The sequence below is a fragment of the Podarcis liolepis genome, assembly GCF_965112155.1.
Source record: "Podarcis liolepis genome assembly, chromosome: 14".
NCBI lineage: Eukaryota > Metazoa > Chordata > Lepidosauria > Squamata > Lacertidae > Podarcis > Podarcis liolepis.
Window position 1 is genome coordinate 15435947 of NC_139569.1, and position 18209 is coordinate 15454155.

Sequence of the window (18209 nt, forward strand, 5' to 3'; positions counted from 1 at the left end):
TAAAAGTGATTAATAAAATCCCTTCTTCGAATTCAACCTGAAAGGGCAGGTAGTGGCTAAGCAGAGCCACAGAATAAACAAAACAGCTTGATCATAGAAAGATGCCCTTTGGAGTAAAATATTCTGTCATCGTGCCTGCCCACAGAAGCCCACAGAGAGATCTGAGGGGGAAAACACATCAGAGTAATTACTGGACTCGGAAGAAGAAGAAAACAGGAGAACAAAAGTAATTTTCTCCACAACTTTCCCAGTAACCTTGATCCGAAACACAAAGGTTACATTTCCAAGACTTGCCACGTAAACTAATAAAATTTCATATTGCCTGCTAGAGGGTAGCACAGTTGTCTGGCTTGAGCCATGGTGTCTGTTTACATTGGGCCAATTAAAGGTGCATTTTAATAACCTGGGCTGTAAATGATGATGGATAATAGTATGCAAATAGCCATTTATAAACAAGGCTGCATTCTGCCTGCTTATGCAGCTAGGTTCAAAATATAAATCCATATTGCATTACATAGGGGAATATTACAGGAATAAACTTCAACAACAACAAAATCATCTTGCGCACCTGTTGCACGGCAAAACCATTCTGCTCATGCCTTCCCCCCCATTGGTTTCTTCTCCTTTTACTTATTTTCTCTTTTCCCTTTTGCATTGTAATATTTTTGCTCCTTTGCCTCCACCATGAATAGGAGCTTTGTGCAGCCAATCAAGCTGGCCCAAGTCACCAAAGTCCTGGGTGTCAAGGGCACTGTATCTAGGTCCATACGAAATACATTAATGTTGCTGGTTGCAGCGGTGGAGCATATTCCTGCATTGCGCTTCCAAGGGGGACATGGCATGGAGGGTGCCCTCCCAGGTGCAGGATAGCCACTCAGTTGACCAGAGCGGTGCGCGCGCCCTGCAGCCAGGAGCGGAGCGAGCCAACCATGGCAGACATTCGGCGTGCCACCTGTCCGTGACTCCCAAGCCTTCCCCAAGCTGTCAAAACAAAGCGGGAAGAGGGGGGTGCCGCTGGCAAAGCAGCGCAGCTCCCCCCCCCTTACCCCGACGGCTCAGGGTAGGCTTGGGAGTCGTGCACGGGCAGCACGCCCAATGTCACCCCCCCTCAGTGAGGGCATCTGGGGTCATCCACCCCCCACCTCCCCTGCCTGTGCCCCATGCTGGTCGCTCCACTACCCACAACATGAAAGGCCCAGTCCAGGAGGGGGATGCACTCATGTTTCTGGAGTCTGAATGTGATGCCTAGTGGAGTCAAAACTCTCCAGTGTGTGATATACTTATGCATCGTAATATGTACATATATGTACAGCTGTAGAGCTGAGCAGAAGTGGTTTGCTGGATGGGACAAGACACTCGGCTGGCTTCCTGGCAGGTGGGTTGCTGTTGTTAGAATTCCTGCTCCATGATTGCAGTCATGGGATTGTTGTCTATCACATGACGGTATATGTTTTGACTCCACAGAGTGGGAAGTGATGGAAACAGGATGTTTGTGTTACTGTGTTCCGTGAAGTGGGACTATTGTCCTTTGTTCTTTTTCTCTTTGCTGTCTGATGCTAGAGAGAGAGGGAACCATGTTGCAGGGCTCCGTGTGTGTTTATATGTAAATAAAGTAGATTAGCCAAAATGCTGAGTTGCTGAGGTCTGTCATGCAAAGCTGTGCAAACTCTGCGGATCCCTAAGTGTGCCGGTGTCGGTTGGCATCAGTCGCTGTGATGTTCGGGCTGAAGAAAGCTTATGAAGCTCCCGAACGATCGACCAGGAGGAAGGGAACATGCCAGTCGGGCATGTGTCTCTGCCAGGGTCCTACTCGACTGTAGGCTGAACTTACTGGGAGGGAAAGGGGCAAGATGGTGGGGAGACCAACACTTCTACCAGTGGATGTTGCACCATGCTGACCTTCCTGCTGCCTCACCCTTCTCCCTACTAAGCAAGCAACAGTGACCCATCTGCTGGGAAGCTAGTACATGCCTCACAAGTGCCAGGACACAACAGCAAAAACCAGGACATCCATTTTTTTTCCTCATGAGAGAATGGCGGCCATTTTGGACACTGTGATCTCACATAATTTCACACTGCAGTTTCTCCCTGAAAAGAAAGCTTTTGCAGGGCTGCGATCTTGAGCAGCACCCCAAAATGCATGTTTTGGGGACACTGTGCCTGAAAAAGTACTTTATGGGTGGGGATCATGACGTGGAATTGTGAGATAACAGCATCCAAAATGACCTCTGTTCTCTGGCAAGAAAAAAAATGGTAAGTTGGCATCCCAGAAGATTGCGTCCTGGGTTTTGCTGTTGTGGTCTTGGAGGGTAAGTAATACAGCAGCTGTCACACCTGAAGATGGTGAGAATTGCACTCCAAAACATCTGGCAGGGACCAGGTTTGGGAAGGCTGAAATATGCTTTCAAATGCCAAGCATCTGCTAAATATAATGCTGCAAACTGTCGTGTATTAATAAAGCTCACGCCAATTTTGGATTATTGTCCTACATCTCTTCTGATGCAAGAGCAATAAATGACCCATCTGTCAATGTAAGTGTATGTGCGCAAGGACAGATTTGTCAGGGTACAAGTCCTGGTGCCAAAATTCTTATACAAAAAGCCCACAATTGCCGGGTGCGATTCGACTCGCTGGTCTTCCTCAGTGGCATAAAATTACAAATAAATGTCAAGTATCTCTAGGTAGAGCAAATCATCCATCTTCTTAGCATAAGGGCCTGGAAGAAATTCACCAGGCAGTACTGGAATGCTGTTGAATGATTTCTTCCTGTATTAGAAAGGCAATCTTTGAACTTTATATTCTCAAAGAAAAACTGCAAAGCAAAATGTCTTGTTCTATGGAATCAAAAGATTCTCTTTCTTATACCCACTGAAACTAAGGCCTATACATTGAAAGCAGAACCATATCATTTTAAACAGTCATGGTTTCCCCAGAGAATACTGGGAACTGTAGTTTGTTAAGGGTGCTGAGTGTTGTTAGGAGACCCTTATTCCCCTTATTCCTCCCTTCCAACTCCACAATTCTGTAGACTCAGCTATACAGCTGCAAACAAAACGTTTTAAGTGTGTTGTAAAGTGCATTATACAAATGTGACACTAGGTGGCGATGGTAAGCTATGGCAAATTCAATATATTTTTTCAAAACTTTTTTTTTTTTAAAAAAAAGCATTTTCACAGTGTTTTTTCCTATGTGTCTAGATTCCACCTGTGATTCTATGATCAGAAGCTCTTCAAGCATTGTGAGCTCCAGGACTGGGCCCAACATATGGGAAATCTTTAAGAGCGAATGGCCTTAAATTGATTTTGTATTCAAAATGCAGCAGCAGTCTTCAAAGCTCTAAGCAATATCCTTCTGCCTCTCGTCTTGTCTAAAACTTTGCTGCTATGTTTCAGTGTTATTCCTACTTGCAGGATTAAAGAGACTCATACATTCCTCTCCCTCTGGCTTCCCTTGTACAGATTTAATAGACAATATGTGTCAAAGGATCATTAATTGGACCCAAATAAGTTCAGGGTTCATTAATTTGACTGGAGTATGCAGAAGTTCAGTTACAAATTACCCATGTGTGCAGGCTCAATCGGAAACCACCTCAGTTACTTTTTCTCTCTGGCGAGATGGAATTTGGAATAGAGGCCTTCAGAAATTAAGAGCACACTGCCCAAATGGGGAGTCTCATCACATGCAATATGTTAATAATGTTTTAGTTCACCCTAGTCACTACTGGCAAGCATCCTAAATGGTTGCAGTATATTTCCCCCCCCCTTTAAAATGATTATTACAAAACTAATTGCTCTCTTTTATTTCATCGAATTTTTTCTCCCCCACCCCCACCCACATTTATAGAGCTAAGAGAACTGCCAGAGATCATAATTTCCAGATGTTGCATTGTTAGTTTTTATTCAGTGCTTAATGGGCTCATCCTAATGAACATGTGTAAACAGGTGTCCAAAACCAGGCAGACGGATGAACTCGATTTAACACCAAGAGACTTGGAGTCACTTTGCATCTTACCTGAATGAAAGGAAAGAAGATCCAGGTTTAGGGTAAGTATGCTTTGGTGAGAGAACCCCAGTGGAGATTTAAAATCACAAAATATACAGATGGAAATGGAGGCTGTTAGACCTTTAAAGCATGCCCTCGTGAGTTCCAAAGTTTCCTCTTCCCCCAGCATAGGAAAAGACCACACATTTGGTAAATTAAACATTTGTTTACTTACAAACTCTTCAAAGGTCTGGCTCGTATGCTTTTCCATGCAGCATTCAGAAAAAATTGCGTAGGCACTAACACTTTGCTTAGTTACAGTTCAGAAAGTTCCTAAATTATTGGTACAGTCATACCTCGGGTTGAAGTAGCTTTGGGTTGAGCGTTTTCAGGTTACGTTCCACGGCGACCCGGAGGTAATGGAACGCGTTACTTCTGGGTTTCGCCGCTCGCGCATGCGCAGATGCTCAAAATGATGTCACGTGCATGCACGGAAGCAGCGAATCGTGACCCACGCAGACGTGGGTTGTGTTTGCTTCAGGATGCGAACGGGGCTCTGGAACGGATCCCATTTGCATCCAGAGGTACTACTGTACAGTGGTACCTCGGGTTAAGTACTTAATTTGTTTCGGAGGTCCGTTCTTAACCTGAAACTGTTCTTAACCTGAAGCACCACTTTAGGTAATGGGGCCTCCTGCTGCCACCGCGCCGCTGGAGCATGATTTCTGTTCTCGTCCTGAAGCAAAGTTCTTAACCTGAGGTACTATTTCTGGGTGAGCGGAGTCTGTAACCTGAAGCATATATAACCTGAAGCATATGTAACCGGAGGTACCACTGTATAGGAATTCAAGAGAGAGCCATGTGTCTAAGATGGAGCAACCAGCTTAGCTTCTTCACATGCTGAATCCATCAGGCAGACTGGAATGGAACAAAGGCTTGATTACCCTGTCCCTCCCAAGGTGAGTTAAGCCTGGCAGGACAGCTTACTCTATGGTCTTAACCCCTTCGTGCATTAATTAGATGCAAGCATGTTAGTTATATGAGGCTGGTGATCCCAAAGTTGGAAAGGCTAGAGGAAGGACCCTGACTTCACCCACCACTATTTTTTTTATAAACATATTTTTTATTAAATTTTCAGTTTTACACTTTAGAATATTCATTTAAACAACCTTAAACTGTCAATGACTTCCATTCTTCTCTTTCCATGGTTCATTTTGCATATCATAAATCCCTGCATATTTTACATGAACTAAACCATTCAGTATTCCATTATTACATCCATCAAAACTGTTGAATTTATCTTAATGCTGCCAACATTTTCAAGTGTACACAATTCCCCCCCATGTATTCAATAAACATTTTCCAATCTTCTTTAAATGTATGTTCTTCTTGTTCTCTTATTCTATATGTTAAGTCCACAAGCTGCTCATTTTCCATCAATTTAAGTTGCCATTCTTCTTTAGCTGGGACCTTTCTCATTTTCCATTTTTGGGCTAACGAAACACGGGCCGCAGTAGTGGAATACATAAATAACCCCAACGAAAACTTCATCTAGATGGGAGGCTTGTTAGCATCCTTATTTGACTCACTTGGCTTCAGCTTGTGCCTCCTCTGATTTCACTCAGTGCAGATGGTGCTGTGGTCTAAAGCACTGAGCCTCTTGGGCTTGTCGATCGGAAGGTCAGCGGTTCAAATCCCCGTGACGGAGTGAGTTCCCATTGCTCTGCCAACCTAGCAGTTTGAAAGCATGCCAGTGCAAGTAGATAAATAGGTACTGCTGTGGCGGGAAGGTAAATGGCATTTCCGTGTGCTCTGGTTTCTGTCATGGTGTTCCATTGCACCAGAAACGGTTTAGTCATGCTGGCCACATGACCTGGAAAGCTGTCTGTGGACAAACGCCAGCTCCCTTGGCCTGAAAACGAGATGAGCGCCGCAACCCCATAGTCACCTCTGCCTGGACTTAACCATCCAGCGGTCCTTTACCTTTTTTTACCTAGCAGGTAGACATTTTGGGTGTATTGGCCCTACAATGCCATTTCAACTTGCATACCTGATTTTTGAACATTCGAGCAGGAATTTGCCCCACCCCACATGAAAAAGAAAAAGAAAAACAACAATTTGATGCAGCTTAATTTATTGCCAGCTACAAAAGAGTCTTGCCCATTTGCTTTTGTTTATTGGTCTCCGGCCGGCTTCAAGTTTGAAAAATAAGACTTTGTGGAGGGAAAGTGCCTGCCTCATTGCTTGGGAGGAGGCAATTAGACTCTTCGACCCTACCCCACCCCACCTACTTTTAATGTGTCTGTCTTGATGTTAATGTCATTGTAGCCAGCCCCACACTCTGTTTCCATTATAGCCCAAGCAACGTGTGCAGTAATTATGACATATTGTTTCCCTGGCTGCAGCTCATCTCCATATTTCTATCCTCCACCTCCCTGGACTTATGGCAAGATCATGCATTCCCTAATTGACACCTTTTTATACGTGCGTGGCAACTAACAAGCCCTTTTGCTGTTCATCCTATAAATCAGCTCCAGGTTGGCTTGCATAATAGTCAACCTGGTGCATCCACGTTAATTAAGAGACACATGCCATTCACTTTGCCCTTTCTTTCTAACACTCAAGTGTGCACATTTCCCCATCCACTCTTCCCTAAGTATTAGGAGAAAGGACCAGTCGAGGAGAGGGAGGGGAGGAGGTTGGATTTCTCCCCTCCGCTTTCCACATTTTTGACAGCATCGTTATTTTGTCGCTTCCACCCAGGCGGAGCCCTGGGGAGAATGGCTAAGTGTTATGGAAGGGTAAATCAAGAATGAGGCGCGTAAAAGGTTGCACTTGGGGAGACAGTCAAGGCAAAAGCATTTCTTTTTAAAGAAAAGTGGGGATAGGAAAGGAACGAGAGAGTTATGGAGGAGTGCATGGAACTGAGTCACTGGGGAAGAAAATCAATAGGCTGCCCATGGCTTGTTCTTCAGATTTATGATCGGTCAATGATGGGTAACTTGGGCTATTTGCTAGCGGTGAAGAGTTGGGGATTTAAACCAGCGTCATTAATTGCACACAGATTTGGGAAAGAAGTGCAGGGAAATCACAAACCACCTGTATTGGGTGTGTTTGCTAGGAGGCAGCACGGTCAACCTTCCTTGTTCATAGCAATATGCAAACCGAAATGCAGCCACCCATCGAAATTTGCCCTTCTCTAGATTTTGCAGGCAAGTAAAGTGTACAAAAATACATATAGCAGGGGTAAGTATGCATAAAAAGCTATAGTGGAAATATTCTCTATACTGACTGGCAGAGGCAATCCAGGGTTACAGAGTCCCAGCTGCCAGGAGTTTCATCTGGGACCTTCTACGTGAAAAGCAGATGTTCTGCAACTTACTCATGAGGAAGGGCACAGAGACACTGAATGCTTTGCTACCCGGGTGTAATCACCTCCTTTCATATCTAACAAGGGGGGGAAAAACAACCCTAAACACTCTGACTTTGGCGACTGACTCCCACTTCCGACAAGGGATATGCTAATGCCTTGTTTATTTACTCCCTCGCTTTCTTTTATGAGGCCATTCATTTCCCCAACAGCACCCATGCCAGCTCTGTGCTGTGATTTGCAATTATTCAATCACTAGCATGTTAAAATAATGAAGGGGAAGCTAATAGGCTCTCCTGCCTCAGGTATGCATTTAAACAGCAGGGCCATTGCTAGTTGGAAGCTGCCTCAGTCTGAGTCAGGCCATTAGCTTAGTGTGGTCTACACCAGTTGTGGCTCTCCCAGTTGCAAAACCCAACAGCGGTAAACTCCCATAACAACAGCACAACCCCAGATACCCCAGCCCCAGTTTTGGCCCTTTCCCTTCCATATTTAATTTTACAATGAATGATTTTAGAGTGTTGTTTATGTTATACTTTTATACTGTTTTATTGTTGTTAGCCGCCCTGAGCCCGGCTTCGGCTGGGGAGGGCGGGATATAAATACAATTTATTATTATTATTATTATTATATTCTTATGATCATTCCTGGAATCGTATTAATATCTACCAGGCTGAAATTGTGTAGACGTTTATTTTAAATTACTGATGCTAAGTTCATATTTATCTCTGTCTGCACACAATCCAATGCCTCCTATTCACCAGTTTCAGCATTGGAGTGAAAATTTGCTCTAATGATATGCTTACGAATTATTTTGAAAAAACATGCCTGAAAAGTATTGTGCACCAAAAAGAAGGAACATGATTACTTTATTAAATGAGCAAAACTTTTCTTACAAAGCTTTATGTATGTGGCATGACTTCCCCTTTCAAACGAATATCTAATCAAAAGATCCAAGGCTCTTTTTAAGAGGAGTAATACAAATGCTTAATATGGAAGTTGTCTGCATGGGGAGAGGCAGTTGTGATGGACAAGCAGTCCAGCAATTGAAGATAATTGATTTTCTTCTTTTTAAATTTCCTAATGATCTAGTTTAAAGAAGAAGAAGAAAAGGTCAAGTACTAAAAATGCAGAGAGATTTTTTCCTTCAGGGGCTTGCAGCAACCTGCATCCACGAGCCACTACCACTGGCCAAGAATGGGACTGGATTCGCTTGCATTGGGTTTGTGCTGATGATACCTCAATCAGTTTTGCTGTCACCTGCTTTCATTTCCTCAAGGCCAGCACGGAGGTGCAATAAAAAATCATCCGGGTCGGTAGGAATGGGATAAAACCTGACATACCCGTTTTGCTATGTGCTAGGCATAGGTTGTCACCTGAAGATATATCAGCACAAGCCAATTTGTGTTCTTTGGAAGCAATGGTATAATCAGAGGTGGTTTAAGAGTAGCATGACAGGTCTGGCCGCACTGGGCACCACAACAATGCTGTAGAACAGAGCGCGAGAGAGCAATGAATGTTAGCATCGCAAAGGGCACTGCTGAAATTTGAGAGCCCAAAGTCCGTCACTGGCATAATGGGGGAGGAGAGGTGAGAAAGGGTTCATCTTTGGTTTTCAAAGAATACATTAAGAACGTAAGAAGGGCGCTGATGGATCAGCCTAAAGGACCACCAAGCCCAGCATTCTGTTCTTGCAGGTGCCTATGAGAAGCATGCAAGTAGGACATGAGTGCAACAGCCCTCTCCCCACTTGTGATCCCAGCCGCTGGTATTCAGAGGGACACTGTCTCTGACAGTGAAGGTAGAACATAGCCATCATGGCTAAGAAGATAAGAAGAGCCTGCTGGATCAGGCAAAGGCCCCATCTGGTCTAGCATCCTGTTCTCACGCTGGCCAACCAGATGCCTCTGGGAATCTTGCAAGCAGGACCTGAGTGGAAGAGCACTCTTCCAGCAACTAGGATTCAGAAACTTTGCTGCCTCCAAGTTGGCTAGCAGCCAACGAGAGCCAGTGTGGTGTAGTGGTTAAGAGCGGTAGACTCGTAATCTGGTGAACCGGGTTCGCTTCTCTGCTCCTCCACATGCAGCTGCATGCAAGTGGTCTAGTCAAACTTCTCTGAAGTCTCTCAGCCTCACTCACCTCAGAGTGTTTGTTGTGGGGGAGGAAGGGAAAGGAGAATGTTAGCCACTTTGAGACTCCTTCGGATAGTGATAAAGCGGGATATCAAATCCAAACTCCTCTTCTTCTATTCTCCCTGCATGTGTTTAACCCCCATTTCAAAGCCACCCATGTTATTGGCCAACTTTAAATATTTCAAGGGCTGCCACACTGAAGATGAACCGAGCTCATTTTGTGCTGCTCCAGAGGGCCAGGACCTGAACCAATGGATTCAAATGGTGAGAAAGGAGATTCCAAATCAACTTGGTTGGAAGAACTTTCTGTTGTTTAAAGTTTCTCGACAGTGGAATGGTCTCCCTCGGAAGGTGCTAGACTCTTCTTCAATGGAGGTTTCTATGCAGAGGTTGGGCGGTCATCTGTCAGGGATTCTTCAGCTGTGATTTCTGCACTTCAGGGGGCTCGATGACCATTGGGGTCCCTTCCAACTCTGCAATGCTATAATTCTATGGCCACATCTGCACCATACATTTAAAGCACCATCTCATTACTTCAGACAGTCATAACTTCCCCCCAAAGAATCCTCAGAAGTGTCATTTGTTAAAGGCGCTGAGAGTTGTTAAGAAGCCGTTGCAATTCCCAGAGGTCCCTGGGAAGACGGATGGGCTGTTAAACCACTTTGAGAACTGTAGCTCTCTGAGGAGAGGAGCCTCCTGACAACTCTTTTCGGGGGAGGGGAAAGGATCCGGAAAAGTGTGTGCAAATATAAGCCCCACAGGAAGCTTACGATGAGAAGTCTCAGACCTCCTTCACAAAGGATAAAGAGACCCACCAAGGGCATATCCACATCGTAGATTCAAAGCAGATTCAGTGCACATTTAAAACCCACAGTATCCTCAAAGAATTGTAGGAACTGTGGTTTGTCCCCATAGAGCTTCAGTCTCAGTACAGTGATACCTTGGGTTAAGAACTTAATTTGTTCTGGAGGTCCGTTCTTAACCTGAAACTGTTCTTAACCTGAAGCACCACTTTAGCTAATGGGGCCTCCCACTGCCGCTGCATGATTTCTGTTCTCATCCTGAGGTAAAGTTCTTAGCCTGAGGTACTATTTCTGGGTTAGTGGAGTCTGTAATCTGAAGCATCTGTAACCTGAAGCGTCTATAATCCGAGGTACCACTGTACCCTTAACAAACTGCAGCTCCCAACATGCTTTTGAGGGAAGCCATGATTCATAAACGTGGTTTCATAGAGCTTTAAATGCAATCCGTAGATGAGGCCTAGGTGTCGATTTCCCCAAGCACTACTGTAACATCCACCTCAGGATGCTGTTGCCATTGCTAAGGTAAACAAGGACTCAAATCCCTTTTGTGGGGTGGGGATTGCACCACGTTATGGAGCCAAACCTCACAACTAGTAACAAGAAGCAGGGTGGGGGGGTGGGGAGGCCAGCAGCCCACCTCATATTATATGCTGTTAATATCTGACGCCAGTCTGAACCTTAAAAAAATCCCTTCCTGTCAAGTGCGATGCCGATTGCCTCATGAGGACCTTTGCAATTACACAATGCAGGCATGATTCCGTAGCGTTCAGACATGTGAGCGTAATTATTTCCTCTCCCCTCCATGTCCCTGGGTTTTAATGGATGGCGGCTACACTCTGGTGTGCCAAAGGTTAATGCTTCTGGCAAGATAAATTACACGTGAGGATAGGCACAGAGATGTTGAGTGCCGCTGCCCGGGCGTAATCGCTTGCTTTAATGACTACAAGCGGGGGGAAAGCTGACACCCTGCAACTTTGGTGACTGACCCCCACTTCCGACAAGGGATATGCTAATACCTTGTTTATTTACTCCCTCTCTTTCTTTTATGAGGCCATTCATTTCCCCACCAGCAGCCATGCCAGCTCTGTGCTGTGATTTGCAATTATTCAATCACTACCCTGTTAAAATAATGAAGGGGAAGCTAATGGGCTCTCTTGCCTCAGGTGTGCTTTTAAGTAGCCGTGCTATTCCTGCTTGGAAGCTGCTTTGGGTGGAGGCAGTCCATTAATCCATAGAGCTTAATATGATCTATCCTGGCCAGTTGTGGCTCTCTGGGGTTTCAGGCAAGGAGTCTTTCTCCCAAGCCCTACCTGCAGGTGCTGGGGATTGAACTGGGGTTCTTGAACTGGGGGGTGACCCGAAATTGTTCCTATATGCAACAACAGCGGCAAGGCTATTGTTAGCTCAGGTTTGGAAACCGCAGCAAATGCCAACAGTGGAAGATTGGCGGCAGAAGGTAATGGAATACGCAGAAATAGCTAAATTAACAGGGAGAATTCAACAACATGGCAATGAAACATTTCAAAAAGAATGGAAAAAAAATTATGTTGTACTTTGGAAAGATAGGGTGAAATAGAGAAACGAGTAGAATTGAAATAAACCTCATAATGTGCAATACAAAGAACTTTACTGGAAAAATAACAATAAGAAGTCAAATGTATAATGTGATGGATGTAACCAATAGTAGTTGCAAATGATATATAGACAGACAATAAGAATTGTCTATATAGAAGGATTTATTTGTTTGTAGACACTTTATGGACAAATGCAGAAGCAGAACAACAATATATAAAATGGACAAAGAATGCGAAAAAATTTAGAGGTGATATAAAAAGTCAGAAGGAGGAAGGAAGGAAGAAGTCAGCTCCTAGGAGCAAGTATAAATGTGAAATGTAATACAATATGTGTATGTGTAGTAGGAAACTTGTAAAATAAAGATTATCTTGAACCGGGGGGTCTTCTGTATGCAACTCAGATGCTCTGCCACTGAGCTGTGGCCATTCTGCCCAAAGCTTCCGGACACGGAGCAATGGATCCAAACTACAAGAAAGAAGATTCCACCAAAACATTAGGAAGAACTTCCTGACAGTAAGAGCTGTTCGACAGTGGAATTTGCTGCCAAGGAGTGTGGTGGAGTCTCCTTCTTTGGAGGTCTTTAAGCAGAGGCTTGACAACCATATGTCAGGAGTGCTCTGATGGTGTTTCCTGCTTGGCAGGGGGTTGGACTCGATGGCCCTTGTGGTCTCTATGATTCTATTCTATGATATTGAGTCAGACCATTGGTCCATCTAGCTGGTAGCTGCTCTCCTAGTTCAGACCCTCCAAGTGTCCCTTCCTCTTGGAGGGGAAAGAGATTGATTATGGAGGTAACTCCCAGTAGCAACTCAGGGATGAAGCATTGCAGAATAGGATGGACAACTAAAAGCATAAGAAGAGACCAGCAGGATCAGGCCAATGGCCCACTGTTATGTACTGAGTTGAATAGGATCCAAAATGCAGCAGTCCGATTGGTCCTAGAACAATAGGATCCAAAATGCAGCAGTCTGATTGGTCCTAGAACAATGCAGCAGTATGATTGGTCCACAGGAGCCACCCAATCCAGCTCCAGGTGGAAGTGAATCCACAACCTGATTGGCCTAAAGGAGAATCCCAGAATTAGCCAATCACGTGCGGCCAATTGTGTAAATAATGTATATAAAGCAGACATTCTGGGGGAACTTCCATTCCTCCTCACCACTATGAGCTAAATAAAGAGCATGAAATCCACTCTCGACTCCGAGTATATTTCACCCACCTAGTCCAGCATCCTGTTCTCTCATTGACCAACCAGATGCCTGTGGGAAAACCACAAGCAGGATTCGAGCTGAAAAGAACTGCTACTCTGTAGCAAATCTGACATGTGTGTAGGTCGGAAAGCTCTGTAAGGTGGACATAGAAATAGAAAAGCCACCCTGTTATGAACAAAGGACCCCCAAACCGTAACAACAAGGGTCCCACCAGATATTTTATGAGGCTAAGAGGCCACCTGGGGTACGGAGGATCTTAGAGACCTGAAGGAGGAGATATCTGACACAAATTCTGAGTAGAAAAACACCACCAAGGCTAGTAACGCTAAGTTATGTGTGTCTCTGTTTTGGGACCCATGCATCTTATATTTACTATTTTAGATGCCCCCCCTCCAAGGTAGAAATGATGACTCTGGCCTTGCATCCCCTAAATTGCACACTTTTCTTTTTCAGTGGGTTAACTGTTGAAAGAAATTGCTGCTATATTTCCTCGGAAGAGGCTGGGATGGAAAGGGAAACTTTATAGTCAGCAGTTGATCAGATTAGTGGCTCCCCATCATCCCTCCCCACCTCCCTGCCAAAGAAGAGGAGACACACACTATTAGATGAACCAATTACAGCTCAACAGACAGTGGCCACAATTATTTATTTTCTGCCTGTCAGTTAGCAGTGGAAGTTTTGCTTACTGTTCATGCCATGGTGCCTGATCAACTTTCTTTGAAGTTCCCTGTTTTGTTTTGGGTGGGTAGGAACCCTTATTAAAACTAGTGGCTTATGGAATGATTAATAACACTTCTATGCCACCCTTCCTTGTGCAATTCAAGATGGAAATCACATTAGAGAAATCGTAGCCCCTGCTAGTCCTTCTCAGAGTAGACCCATTTACTTAGGTTAATTAATTTCAGTGGCTCTGCTCTTGAGTAGAACTTAGTTGGATACAGTCCATTAAATACAACAAAATGTACAAATTTTAATCCCAGTGAGTAATTCTTGCTCAGGGATGCCAACGATTAATGCATATTTATTATTATTATTATTATTATTATTATTATTATTATTATTATTAGAATTCATATACCACACTATACCTGGGGTCTCAGGGCAGTTCACAGAATAAAATCAAGATATATAACCACAAAATACCTTATAATAATAATAAATAATAATAATAATAATAAACCCAACAGCCCCCCCCCAAAAAAACAAATTTTAAAAGGGCATGGGATGTAAATCAGATCATCCCAAGGCCTGGTTAAAAAGGAGCGTTTTTGCCTGGTGCCGAAAGGTGTATAATGAAGGTGCCAGACGAACTTCCCTGGGGAGAGCATTCCACAGTTGGGGGAGCCACTGCAGAGAAGGCCCTCTTCCTGTGCTGCCACCTTCCAGACCTCTTGAGGAGGAGGCCCGCAAAGAAGGTCATCAGAAGGCGATCTCAGGGTCTGGGTAGGTTCATATGGAAAGAGGTGGTCCTTTCTAAAAATACAACAACATATAATATTTCAAATCCTGCAAACTGCCCTGAGATCTTGTGATGAGGGGAGGTATATAAATCTAATAAGTAATAATAATAGCACATGCTTTTTTGGGCACATTCCTTGGGTGGAGTATGGCATTGCAAAATTCAGAGGAGTGCACATTTTGAAGGGTGTGTGTGCTTTGGTTTGTCTATTGCATGGATTAGGTAGGCTTGCCTTTAAATGTGAAGTGAACCAAACTTCTCCTGCATCTAGAGCGTCTGATGCAACCTCTCTCCTTCTTCCGCTCCAAGTGCCCCAAGGACAGTGGGCAGAGTAAGAAAATTGTGGTGACAGACACAAGACGGAGGTGAGCAGGTCACTGTTAACTCTACTGGCAGCAGGCTTCAGAATGGGCCATGCTCACTTTGCTTCTGGTCCATAAGTATTTGAAAAGGGGTGTTTGCTCTTCCAAGTGTCCCTACTGGAATGTTTGCAACATCCTTATAAGACACAACATCGCTTGAAACGGGATGACTTATGCCTGTGAATTATTGACCTGGACACGGTGCGTCTATGAGAGTGTGTATCTGTGTGCCTTACACATGCATTTATAACCTCAATAAGTCAGTCAGCCTCTCTCCGGAGTTCTCTGGATATAATATTTTAAGTATACTAATTAATTTGCTAAATATGTACTAGTTTCTTCTTCCGCAGGAGACCTTTGGAGCATCTGCGGACTTGTTCAGGCGAACTGTTACTATGAGTTAAAGAGCTGTTAATTTTGCTGTGCCTCTGGGTTTTGTTCTTACAGGCTAAGCAGCACTGAGGATTAATCGCTCCATTCAAAGTTTGGAGAGGTCTTCCAATGAGAGGAATCAACACACATGTCACAAGGAAAAGTGAAGTAACCAAACATTGGCCCTGTAGGTTCCAACCATGGGAGTCATGAGAAGCTGGAAACAGGTGTCTGCAAAGGGATGCCTGCTGTTCCGGGAAGCAGATTTTGGCTGTACATTAGGAAACACTTTGTTTGGATGACTTCGAAAGAAGACTAGACAAATTCCCAGAGCTACCAATGGCTACCAGCCAGAATGGCTATCTTCTATTCCCCACTGCTGGAGGCAGTTTCTGGGAATTCCAATAATGACACGTGCTGGATAGGGTCCCCATTGACCCTAACACAACAATCAATTTCCCTCAAAGATGCAGCACTGGCAGAGAAATTCGCCCCCAACCACCTCTGCAAAGTTGTTGTTGGCACCAGTTGTTGTTGAGAGACAATGGAGTTTACTTCTGGGGGTGAAGTCAAACTACCATGCTAGCAGTGCTAAAGTGATCTCCCTAGGGCACAAACCTGGGCAGTGTGTATGGAGCCCCTGGGCTGGACAAGACCCACCCCTCTCAGCCTCGCTAATGTGGTCTAGAGGAAATCAGAGCAACACGATTGGTACTACCTTGACTGCAGCAGTGGCCAGGAGGCAGCATATCAGGCACCATCCAACCGTCTTAGGGATGCCACTCTTGATGTGTGTAGGGTTTGCTCCTTTGTCATGGTCCGGTCTACGGGTGGTCGAAGTCCCGGCTGAGGACGTCTAGATCGGGGGAAAGATGGCGGGGTGGGAGCAGGAACGAGAGTCCAGAAGCCGAGGGTCAGGAAGCAGGGAGTCACAAAGTCAAGGGTCTAAGGGTCAAGAAGCAAGGAGTTAAGAAGTCGAGGTCCGAGGATCAGGAAGCAAGAAGCCAAACACAGCAAGGCAGGAAACGAGTTGTTGTGGCAAAGAGCCGAAGGGAAATGCTGACCTTATATCCCTTCCCGGCTCTTGCCACCAGGTGCTGTGAGTTACCAATCGGCCTCACCTGTGCGGCCATGCCTTGTCTCTTCAGAACAAACTTAGGAAGGCCCCAGTTCTGCGGAGCCCTACTGGTCACAGGGCCTGGCTCCTGCACACACTCCTGACATCCTTAGCCTTTTCTCCTCCTGAAGATATCCTGCAAGGCAGCAGAGGTTTAGGATCAGAGTTTCCTTCTCCTAGATGGGCTATCTTCCCAGGCTGATGAGCCCCATATGCCCCTCACTTCTCACTACAGCATATGAAGAAACTGCCTTCTTGACTGTTGGACCCACGGTTGGTCTCGTCCACTCAATCCACCAGAGCCTGTGTTTGGATGCAGACTCCTAACTCACCGAGCCGAGCTCAAAGCTCAGTACAGGGTAGAGAACCAAAGGTACAGTAGGTGCACAAAATACAGCGGAAGGAGCATGACGTAGCCCCAACAGAGTTACTACCCCTCCCTTTACACCCCATACACCCCACCTTCGCAAAGGATCTGGAAGAAAAATGCACACTACCTGTCAACATGCCAGAATCTCTCGCCACATTTAGAACAAGCCATGTATTATCTTTAATACCCCAAATTTTGCACAGGCAACCATCCAACCTTCCTCTCCTACAAAGGCAAATTTCAGATCAGTGCACGGTACCATTTTTAAATTATAAGCCCTAGTACTATAAGCCCTTCCCCCAGTTTCCCATTATGATGGCGGAATGCGATTCAGCCTGCTCACCCTTAACTGAGACCACCACTGTGGTCCCCTAATCACAGCAATATCTGCAGAATCAATAAAGATACATGCAGTAGTTAAAGCACTGTTTTCCTATCAAGTCTGCTCATGCTGTCGAATTAAAAACCTGCTTTGCAAAGGGGAAGCCAGGCCATTGTGTCAGGTACATTGGATTTTTAAATAATTTTTGTAAGTTTAAAAAAAAAAATAATCCAGCAAAAAATAATTTGAACTTTCCGTGCAAACTTTTTTAAAAAAATAATCACAAGAAAGGCTAGCACCACTTTTCTCCCTTTGCAACTTTACGTCTTTCTGTTTAGGTTTATCTCAAATTAACATACTCTACTTCTTAACCTGCCGAGTCCCTTTTAAGTTCAGAAGGCCAATTTGATATAATTATCTTTTAATACCTTACATCATCCATGCCAAGCCTTTCTGGACAAATCCCCATTTGTAATCAGAGTTTGTGATCCCTGCAACTTAATTTTAAATTAAATTGACAGGGCAATAACTTCTCCTGCTGATAGAGACACGTCAATACTTCTCCGTCTAATTCTTCTTCGGCTGATAAAAAGTTGTCGGCTCAGAGGTAAACAGCACTTTGTATTTCATTTCAAACCAATCTAACAGTGGAATTCTGCATTTCTGAGCCTCTACTTAGGAGTTTCACAAAAGGGGAGGGGGAGACCAAAGGGATATATCCTTTAATTAATTAAAGTTGTGATAGAGGGGACCTTGTCATTAACCTTAGTGACTTCTGAGAAACTTTGCTGCGTAGAACATTTTCATGCCCATTTTACAGACAGGAACAAGTGGAGGTTTTAAAGAGAGGTTGGGTGGCCATCTGTGATTCCTGCATTGTTGCAGAAGGTTGGACTAGGTGGTCCTGGGGGTACTTTCCAACTCTACAGTTCTTTTATTCTAATCTGCTTTCTGTTAGATTCACATGCTCAACTAGAAAGAAGCATAGCTTATCCCCTGGTTGAATGGCAGAGAGAGGTAGAAGATTGAAGTCATTAATTAAATAGAAGGGGAAACCACTCAAAAAGAGTAGGAGCGTATGCCAACCAGATGGGACAAGAAACTGCCTCTCTCTCTCTCTCTCTCTCTCTCTCTC